This window comes from Poromitra crassiceps (genome assembly GCF_964638095.1).
Source record: "Poromitra crassiceps genome assembly, chromosome: 12".
NCBI lineage: Eukaryota > Metazoa > Chordata > Actinopteri > Beryciformes > Melamphaidae > Poromitra > Poromitra crassiceps.
In genome coordinates, this window is record NC_139632.1 from 45,443,171 (window position 1) to 45,453,170 (window position 10,000).

Sequence of the window (10,000 nt, forward strand, 5' to 3'; positions counted from 1 at the left end):
CGTCCGGGACGCCCCAGTCACTGAAACTAACCTACCCAGAAACTCTGGACCGCATCAAGGAGGAGTTCCAGTTCCTTCAAACCCAGTACCACAGGTGTGTGTGTGTGTGTGTGTGTGTGGGTGTGGGGCCGTGTCGGTGTCCACTTCAGAGCCAGTTTAACTGATCCGTCTCAGACTTTCTCTCGCTCCCTTGCCTCATGTACGCAGTACGCACGCACATATTCATATTCATACACACCATATTCACACTCTTTTAATCCAGTTATAACGAGTCCATTGAGATCGCAGAGAGAGAGAGAGAGAGAGAGAGAGAGAGAGAGAGAGAGAGAGAGAGAGGAGAGAGAGAGAGAGAGAGAGAGAGAGAGAGAGAGAGAGAGAGAGAGAGAGAGAGAGAGAGAGAGAGAGAGAGAGAGAGAGAGAGACTTGACAAAAGGCTGAAAACTTGCATTCTCCATCTCCTCCTTTTACATCAGGCTGAATAGGGCCATTTCTGGACATTTGTATCCATAGTTGTAATGTTGCACTGGGATATTCTGGCTTAGAGAGGAAGCATTTTCGGATGGATGGATGGATTCTTTTCAAAATCAGTTGCTATACAGTATGCACACACTAGCACTGGTACTGTAGAAGTGAATGTGCAGGGCAGGCTACTATGCAGTGTGTGTGTGTGTGTGTGTGTGTGTGTAGGGCACGCTTGATGTGCAGGAATGTGTCCAGAATGCTTTTGAATCTGGGACTGGCTGTGGTGCCCCAGCCCTTTCTCCCTCCCTCACCCTTTCTCTCTGTCTCTGTTCTCTTGGCACACCTTCACAGGACCCCCTTCCTCCACACACACACACACACTTTTTCTCCCCTGCTTTGATTCAGTCGGCCAGGATCTCCCCTCCCTCCCTCTACTCCCCCCTTCAACTTCTATTGTATGGCCCCCTTTCCCATCTCCACCTAACCCCCCCCCCCCCCCCCCCCCCTGTCCCTCCCTAGTACACACAGACACTGCTGTGTGTGTGTGTGTGTGTGTGTGTGTGTGTGTGTGTGTGTGTGTGTGTGCCCCCATCCCTCTGTCCTTCCTGCTTGCCACAAGCTGAACACCTGGCAGTCAGACAGCACGGAGGAGACCTGGCTGATTCAGACATACCTCTGGATGGTCCCAGCAGCTCAGATTAGCCCCACACCCAGCACAGACAGCGCTGAAGGCTAGGTCTAGGTCTACGATGCTGGCCAGCTTTTAGCCTTCAAATTAGAAAACAGGCATTTATTTGAGACATTTGGAATGTCCACATGACTTAAGTTGTGGGAGAACTTTATGAAAAAGTGTGTGTCCCTCTAGACTGTTTTCACAGGAGTGTGTGAGGCTGTGGTTTACAGTGAGGGGTCCATGGTTGCGGCGTGCCGTGGACACCTCTTAAAACACCATACGCCCATCCTACGCTGAAGCAACGCAGCGCGGAGGCACTTTCATTTCATCGTCCTCGTTAACAAGTGAGACCTGATCATGGCCTCTTTTTTCAAGCGTGCAGCCAGGCGTGAAGTCAATGCAAGTTGTGAGCGGGGGGGCAGGGCAGCGCCGGGCAAAACAGAGCGAGGCGTTTGGCCGTGGAGCAGAACAGAGGGGTTCTGGTGTGAATGGCAAGGCTCCTGCTGGAAGCTTCTGAGATGCTTGTGGTGTGAACCAACCGTTAGCCGTTGTAAAATCACTGTAGTGTTGAAACCTAGCTTATTTCCTGTCAGCTATTGTATTACGAAATACTGTAACAGGAAGTAAGCTAGGGGCAATTTAGAATGTTGATTGTGATTCAGGCGGCCAATCCCTTTGTCTCTGTCATTGATGAATTGTTAGTTGTACATGCGTTGTGTATTTGGGTGTGTGGGTGTATGCTTGTGAACATAGCCGTTTTCCCACATGCATACCGGAAAATTACCTGTAAGTCAATATCGGACATTTCCCTTCACACTTCGGCTCGCGCATATGGGAATCTAGCAGCGAATTTGCCTGTATGTTGGGGGGCGGGGCGGCACTGCAGAGCGGGTGGGGAGTGACGTGTCGGCAAAACTCTTGATGGTGAAATAAGTTTGCTTGTTTATCCGTTCACCTGCGTCGCGTTGAAGCACTTTTTACAGACTGGCTTCGTTTGATGTGTCCGGGCTTGCCTTCGCTGTCGGCAACGTAAGCAAAATACTTCCACATTTCGCTTCGTGCATTTGCTTCGTCTGTGTCCCTGTCGGGCTGTCACTGAAGGAGGAGGACGAGCAGGCAGGAGAGAGGGGAAAATCAGCACACCCACACATGAAGCTGACATAGGCTACTGCTCTTATTATCACAAGATAATTTCGCCAGTTTGCTTTAATGTGCGCGAATGATTAGATTATGCCCGCTGGAACATTAAGCAACGTGTGTACACCTCGCCCATGAGAGTGTCGCGGGAAATGACTGGACCCGTTCTCTACTTGAGTCCGCTATCGCGCATACCGCTCTTCTGACTGGCTCCAAACTGGTGAAATCTCCTCCTCTTCCTCCATTTTGAATGGTCGGTCGAAAAAAGTCACATTGATGATCAGCGCTCTTCTCCAAAAGTAGAAATGTTTTCTACCTGAGGCGCCCAGAGCACTCCGCTCAGAAACGCTAAGCCGCAGAGAGCGCTGAAACGCCAGGCGCGCTGCTGGGCAGAGGAGTGCTCCTAGAACGTCTTTACCAGGCGTGCTGCTGGGCAGAGGAGTGCTCCTAGAACGTCTTTACCAGAGAAAATGAAGTGCAGAAAGATGCTGGTAGCTCAGAAAACCACTTTCCTAAAGCCATCCTTCATCCTTCTGTGTTATTGAGGTTGACAGGAAACACTAAGGGCTCTGTAAGTTCGCATTCCTCCATAAGATAGACATTTAAAACAAATGTCATTTTATCATAACACACGAAGTATAGGTTGTCATATCGTCTAACACTATGTTGTTTTAGCACTGGAAGGCTAACACCGTTGTTTTAGCACTGGGAGGCTAAACACTGTTGTTTTAGCACTGGGAGGGTAACACTATGTTTGTTTTAGCACTGGGAGGCTAACACCATTGTTTTAGCACTGGGAGGCTAAACACTGTTGTTTTAGCACTGGGAGGGTAACACTGTTTGTTTTAGCACTGGGAGGGTAACACTGTTGTTTTAGCACTGGGAGGGTAACACTATGTTTTAGCACTGGGAGGCTAACACTGTTGGTTTAGCACTGGGAGGCTAAACATTGTTGTTTTAGCACTGGGAGGCTAACACTGTTGGTTTAGCACTGGAAGGCTAACACTGTTGTTTTAGCACTGGGAGGCTAACACTGTTTTTTAGCACTGGGAGGCTAACACTGTGTTGTTTTAGCACTGGGAGGCTAACACTGTGTTGTTTTAGCACTGGGAGGCTAACACTGTGTTGTTTTAGCACTGGGAGGCTAACACTGTGTTGTTTTAGCACTGGGAGGCTAAGACACTGTTGTTTTAGCACTGGGAGGCTAACACTGTTGGTTTAGCACTGGAAGGCTAACACTGTTGTTTTAGCACTGGGAGGCTAACACTGTGTTGTTTTAGCACTGGGAGGCTAACACTGTGTTGTTTAGCACTGGGAGGCTAACACTGTTGTTTTAGCAGGCCTATGGTTTGCAAGGAGGATTGTCGAGCTGTCCTAGGTTGCTCAACGCACGAAGACGGGACTCCTTTTACAGACAGCGCAGATTACTAACTCTAACTTAATGCCAGCTTTAGTAATTCTTTATCCATAACAACTGTTGTGCAACAATTGGTACTTAAACTATCCGACTGTGCTAAAAGATGGTTCCTTTCCCCGTGTGCTTGTTTGTCAGATGTATCTTTTAATCCCACAGTAATGTGTATGACCCTGTTGAAAATGGAATGACTGGTTTGGCTTGCTGGTAATTGCATATAATCATCGGGTGAGCTTGAGCTTCTGCTAATGCTACGCCATAGGGACAAAGCAGCAACAATATATGTACAGTATATATTTAATGGAGAAAATTGTTGCTGATGTAAATTTAAGTTAATTTCAGATGTCGGTCTGCTATTACTGCTGCTGATTTAGCGCTTACCAAGGCTGATTTTCTTAAATAAATGATTTTTGACTTTCAATAATAAAAGTCGATCTTGATAATAAAAACAATTATAAAATTCAAAATTCATTGCCCGTCCTTAGGCCGTGTGTCCATCTCGTGTCTTTTTCCGACCGTTAAACGCTGGAAGTACGCTGGGAAGCGCTGATCTCAGTGCACAATTATACAAGGAAGCAGTCTGAAACTAACATTAGTTCAGTGCGGTAGTAGCTTGATAGCTGATACACACATACAGAGTGATTTAGCTCAACACTCACCATAAATATCAAGTGTCTAGCCAATCTGCTCCCACAATTGAGCCTTTCTGTCTCTGTTGCATGATTAAGTTGCCAGAAAAGCAGCATCCGACACCAGCGTCTTTCTGAAAAGTTAAAATATTTTCAGCTGGAAGCGCTGGGAGTCGGGCGCACAAAAATGCCGGAGCGCTGTGAAAATAGACACACTTTCTCTAGACGTCTGTGTGCACCCGCATACGCTCTCCTCCCATTGGAAACAACTGAAAAAAGACACCGGAGCTGATGAAAAGACGCTAGATGGACACAGGCCCTTAGTTTGCACCAATCAGCTCCTATGAGGCAGCTGTGGGTGGGCTTTAGGTGTGATGCCAGCAAGGGCAAACCCACGATAGAGCCCGTGGCCGTGATAGACAGATGGTTCATCCAATCGCCTGGCACAGGTATTTTTTGAAAGTGCCTGCCCTTTGAAACGGTTTCCTGAGCAACTCGTTCCCAGATGGTTATGTGAAAACAAACTGTCTGGCAGCATCAGGTTAGCGATCACCAGGGAGCCAATCATGCATGTGACATGTCAACTTCATGTGGGCTATATACACTACTACTTTACTTTCAGGTCATAAAACCACCTCTGGCACAAACACACAAGTTATCCTTTAACATTGGAACCGGTGCAGTAAAACTAGGGCCGTATGATTTGATTCTTGCGTGGGACCCTTACGTCGCCTCACAAATTGGTTAACATGTTGAAGAGGCTGGCTGAGAATTTGGCCAAAAATAAAATGGAATTTGGGAAAAAATCTGAGGGATTTCGTATGCAATAAGTAAAACCGGTTGACTCTCTTCCGTAACGGTGCAAGGCTCTGAAACCGTCGGATGCCACTTTGCTTCCTAAAACCTAAGGCTGCGTGTCCACATAGTGTTTGTCAGTGTCCCAGCAGCACTAACCACCTGCGTAACGTAACATAACGTAACGTAACGTTAGCTCTCAGTGTTTCCCATACATTGATCTGTTTGTGGCGGCACGCCGGCTCCAGGCAGCGCCCGTCGGGAGCGGCCGCCATTTGTGCACGCTTCGCGTTACTCTTTTATAGAGCCCGACCGATACTGGATTTTTGAGGCCGATACCGATATTAGGGAGTAAAACATTTCCGATATCGATATATCGGCCGATATTCTTATATTATATTTACACATTATATTACACTTGACAAAGATAGGACTTGACATGACCTGAGATATGTAATGTAGGCAGGATATTTTACAGCTTATCAATAATACTTTAATGTCCAAAATGACATCAGGAAACGGTAAACTTCACTGTGAATTTATTTAATTATAATAACTAGAAATGCAAAAATAGAACAAATATAAAATGTAACTTGAGTTAAGAAAAAATATCAAATATACACAACATGCTGTCTATAACTTAAAAAAATAAAAAAATATCGGCCAACATATCGGGCGATACCGATATATCGTTATCGGCCAATATCGGCCGATAATATCGGTGGACCGATATAATATCGGTCGGGCTCTAGTCTTTTAACGAGGACAGGGCGCTGGAGCCGAGACAAAGAAGCTAAGTGGACACGCACGCGGCCTAACCCTGAAAAAGCGAGTTTGGCAGCAGTCTGGCAGACAGATAGTGTTGAGTAAGATTAGCAGCGGCCTTGTTTAGTCCTATAGCCAGAGATCCTCCTCTGATCACACACTGCACCTCATGTAACCAGACTCGCTCGCACACTAATCACACTGCAAGGAAAACATGACCTGTACACCCAGAGGGACGCACGCACACACACACACGCACGCACACAGACACAACACACACAGACACAACACACACGGACGCACGCACACAGACACAACACACACGGACTCACGCACACAGACACAACACAACACACACACACACACACACATGGACACACACACACGGACACACTCGGAGCGATGCACATGCTTGTAACACTCAGGTGATGATCTGGGCACAGACACAGATAGATGTGGTGTGGAAATAGCAGGGCTTAGCTGTGTGTTTTGGCTGCAGAGAAGGTGGCTGCATTCTGATAGATGTTGGATTTAGACGGCAGGAAAGAGACGGAGGAACCAGATTAGCACTGATGAGCTGCGGGTATCAGGTGTGCGTGTGTGTGTGTGCGCGCGTGTGTGTGTGTGTGTGTGGGTGTGTGTGTGGGCAGGAAAGAAGATAGCATATCTATATTTGTGTCACTGGTTGGTTTTGACTTGGCATTTCTGGTGTTGAGGGATAACAAGAAAGTTATGTGAAGCTCAAGACAGGAAAGGGTTAATTAATCAAAAGGACATCGGAGTGGACCTATTCTGCTTTTGTGTGTGTGTGTGTGTGTGTGTGTTGGCTATCTAAACAGGCTGTAATCAGCAGACTGAGGGGAGACAGGAGGAGCTGCTGACACAGAGCTCTCATTACTGTAATTCTCCCTCTCTCTACACACAATCGCTTGTGCGTGTGTGTGTGTGTGTGTGTGTGCGCGCGCACACACACACACACACACACACACACTCTGTTCCCAGCTTTTTGCTATGACCACCATATGCCTGTGTGTGTGCACGCGTTTGAGCGTACGAGTGTGTGCGTAGTGCGTGGCGTGCGCGCGCGTGTGTGTGTGGTCTGTAGTGTAAGATAGGCTCTCCACTCGGCACTAACATGCTGCCACTCAGCACTTGAGAGCTCCTCCACTCCTCTCTGCCCAAAAACTGTGCAGTCTAGTAACTGTTGCCACACGCACACGCACACACACACACACACACACACACACACACACACACACACACACACACACACACACACACACGTTCTTGGTCTGTGTGTGTGTGTGTGTGTGTGTGTGTGTGTGTGTGTGTGTGTGTGTGTGTGTGCGTGTGCGTGGCATTGTGTTATGCCACGTAGACTTTAGCGTACCGTAAAACTTCAAATAAACACTGAGTCCCAAATAGCAGCTGGGTATTTTTTCATTACGGTATGTTTTTGTGTTGCGCTCAGACTGACTTCACAGTCACTTACGGTAATGACGTGAGCAGTACGTGTTGTTGACGTAAGTCAGTCTGGTTTGGCAAGAGGAGAGATTTGAGTAGGCTATACCGGTACTTTCTCCCCCGTCAGACATTTTTAGCTTTGATTCTACATAACGGACATGTTTCAAGTAAGCATACTGTATTGTTTGATGCTACGGACTGTACGGACGGAGTCAACCTGTTGGCTGGTTTCCATAAAGACCAGATGGGGGATTTGGATTCGGATGGTTTAGCAGGCTAGTGTGTGTCTTGACAGGCTGGTTTAGCAGGCTAGTGTGTGTCTTGACAGGCTGGTTTAGCAGGCTAGTGTCTGTCTTGACCGGGTGGTTTAGCAGGCTAGTGTGTGTCTTGACAGGCTGGTTTAGCAGGCTAGTGTGTGTCTTGACCGGCTGGTTTAGCAGGCTAGTGTGTGTCTTGACAGGCTGGTTTAGCAGGCTAGTGTGTGTCTTGACAGGCTGGTTTAGCAGGCTAGTGTGTGTCTTGACAGGCTGGTTTAGCAGGCTAGTGTGTGTCTTGACAGGCTGGTTTAGCAGGCTAGTGTGTGTCTTGACCGGCTGGTTTAGCAGGCTAGTGTGTGTCTTGACAGGCTGGTTTAGCAGGCTAGTGTGTGTCTTGACTGGCTGGTTTAGCAGGCTAGTGTGTGTCTTGACAGGCTGGTTTAGCAGGCTAGTGTGTGTCTTGACCGGCTGGTTTAGCAGGCTAGTGTGTGTCTTGACTGGCTGGTTTAGCAGGCTAGTGTGTGTCTTGACAGGCTGGTTTAGCAGGCTAGTGTGTGTCTTGACCGGCTGGTTTAGCAGGCTAGTGTGTGTCTTGACTGGCTGGTTTAGCAGGCTAGTGTGTGTCTTGACAGGCTGGTTTAGCAGGCTAGTGTGTGTCTTGACTGGCTGGTTTAGCAGGCTAGTGTGTGTCTTGACCGGCTGGTTTAGCAGGCTAGTGTGTGTCTTGACAGGCTGGTTTAGCAGGCTAGTGTGTGTCTTGACAGGCTGGTTTAGCAGGCTAGTGTGTGTCTTGACAGGCTGGTTTAGCAGGCTAGTGTGTGTCTTGTCTGGGTCCAGACGTAGGAATCCGCCCACTCCACAGAGTTGAGTTTGGCTTCTTCGGATCTGGCATAAAGATATGCAAATGCCTTTTCTCCGGTTGCATCAGCGATTCACCAATCAGCACCGAGGAGGACTCAACGAATGGCCAATCAGCGTCGATAAACAGCCCAACGGGCGGGACTAAGCCGTTGTCAAGCGGTTGTCAAGACTGCGCTGAGGAGTAATAACAATGGCCGCCGCCTGCTATCGAGGCTGTTTTAAATTGATTAAAAAGTGCCAATTACTTTGAAATTTGAACGGCACACTGCTTGGAGGGCATTTATTCAAAGGGGAGATGCTTTTTTTTAACATTCTCCCGACTGGAGTAACTAACGTAAAATCCAATATACGTTGGTCTCTAGTGATTGGTTGGAATTCCCCTGGGGGGATGCCCTCATAGAAATAACATAAATGAGTGTAACGATTTGACAATTCAGTCTGATATCAGGCTAGCATGCATCTATACTGGGATAGAAAAGTCTGAATATTCCTGGATGCTGTGTTTTACTGCCGGTCTGTCACTCACTAAACGGTGAAATTATATATTTGCTTTAGAGAGGGCTGAGGGTTTGTGGTTTGTTTATGGATGTGTGTGCATTTTATTCGTGGGTTTGTCTGTGTGACACAACCTCCCCCTGTACTCTGTGTGTGTGTGTGTGCGTGTGTGTGTGTGTGTGTGTGCGTGTGTGTGTGTGCACGCGTGTTTATACGGTTATGAAAGAGCAGCGCCTACAGTGAATTCCCAGAGTCTGGCAGCAGGGAGGGGTATGGTTGGCCAGCTATTGTGCGACAAGATCCCAGCTTTGTTTAGTGTGTGTGTGTGTGTGTGTGTGCGTGTGTGCGTGTTTGCTCTTGTACACGCCCTTGAGAGATGATGAAAGACTACACGGTCGAGTTGGGTGGGTCTCTGCTGTGTGTGTGTTTGTGTGAGTGGGTTTGTGTGTGAGTGAGAGAGTGTGAGTTTGAAGTGGGGAGAGAGAGAGAGAGAGAGAGGAGCCAAAGGTTTTCCAGTGTTGTAGTGGAGCAGAGAGGAAAAGCTCATTAATAGTTAATGAGATGTAAAGCGAACATGCACATACCTGGGGGGGGGGGGGGGGTAAACGGCCCCGGCACTTCAAAGGCGAGACGCCAATGTTGCCAGATTGGGTGGTTTTCCGCCATTTGGGCTGTTATTGGTTGCATTGTGCGGTGGGGATTTGGGGAAATGGGCTTGGGCTGTTTTACAGAGTGGCTTGTTTCCATAGACCTGCATTTGCTTGGGTGGTTTTGTGTGCATTTTGGCAGTTTTTGAACGATCGATCTTTGGGGCTGGAAACCATCCGCTGTATCTGGCAACACTGCACTGGCGCAGTCACTATAGCTCCCACGCAATGTGTGTGCATATGTATGTTTGTTTGTGTATATAGCCTACTTTCCCCGCTGATGCCTCTATATTTGTTGTAGGATTTTGTAGGTGAAGGTGGCCGTTTGCCTAGACCTGCACGGGCTATCTATCTCTAAAGCCAATTCAAGTCCTCAATCAATGCTGAAATCACAATTGATA

General features: G+C 47.7%; 1 protein-coding gene across 4 annotated transcripts in view; it reads left to right on the forward strand.

Moving 5' to 3' along the window:
- Positions 1-42: 42 nt before the first annotated feature.
- LOC310786576 (transducin-like enhancer protein 1) overlaps positions 43-10,000 on the forward strand; it is a 53,641-nt gene continuing 43,683 nt past the window's right edge. For all 4 annotated transcript variants that reach the window (XM_083647803.1, XM_083647801.1, XM_083647802.1 and 1 more), the window contains exon 1: positions 43-94. The gene's annotated coding sequence lies outside the window, so the exon portion shown is untranslated. The remainder of the gene's footprint in view (positions 95-10,000) is intronic.